Genomic DNA, 720 nt, shown 5'->3' on the forward strand with positions numbered 1-720 from the left:
TGCAGTGTCACTGAGGGCTGTCTGAAATGCAGTGTCACTGAGTTCTGTCCTCCACACCCCCAATCCCTAGTGCTGTGACAGGGCTGGGCTGCAGACAGTGCTGGCAGGGCAGCAGGATTTCGTGCTGAGGGGCAGAGTTGTGATGAATAATCCTGACTCATGTGGGTCATTCTGAGGCTTGGCAGACCCAGCAGATGGTTCATCACATCCCTCCCAAAGAGGAGGAATGCAAACAGATGGATCTGCGGGGTTTCCATGAGGAGCCAGCTCAGGTGTACCCAGGTTTTTAGTTCTGTCTGTGACACCAAGCTGGTCCCAGGGGAAACTATTCATTCCCTCCTCCCTCTGCTCTGTGCTCTCTGTCCTGCTGGGAATGCAGACATGCTCCTTGGGTGGGAGCTTGGCCTGCACAGCTGGACCTTGATGATCCTCATGGGTCCCTTCCAGCTCAGAGTGTTCTGTGATTCTGTGGATAGCAAGCCTGGATAGAGCAGGGTGTCTTTGTGTTTTCCCGTGTTGTGTGTTGCAGGAAGTGGATGGGAACAGGGAATGCACACGAGCAGGCTCCAGGCACTGGTGCTGGGCACTGCCCTGCCTCGAGCCCAGGGCTGTGCAGGGAGTGCCCTGCAGCCCAGAGGGGCTGGGCACAACTGCTCCCCCTGGGCTGTCCCTGCTGCTCCAGGGTCTGTCCTGGGTTCTGCTCCAGGGTCTGTCCTGGGT

The 720-nt window shown here is 57.6% G+C and overlaps 1 protein-coding gene across 1 annotated transcript in view; it reads right to left on the minus strand.

Moving 5' to 3' along the window:
• Positions 1-720, minus strand: part of LOC113957564 (protein BEAN1-like) — a 52,895-nt gene that overhangs the window by 977 nt on the left and 51,198 nt on the right.

This window comes from Corapipo altera, unplaced genomic scaffold, assembly GCF_003945725.1.
Source record: "Corapipo altera isolate COAL_440 unplaced genomic scaffold, ASM394572v1 141, whole genome shotgun sequence".
Classification (NCBI taxonomy): domain Eukaryota; kingdom Metazoa; phylum Chordata; class Aves; order Passeriformes; family Pipridae; genus Corapipo; species Corapipo altera.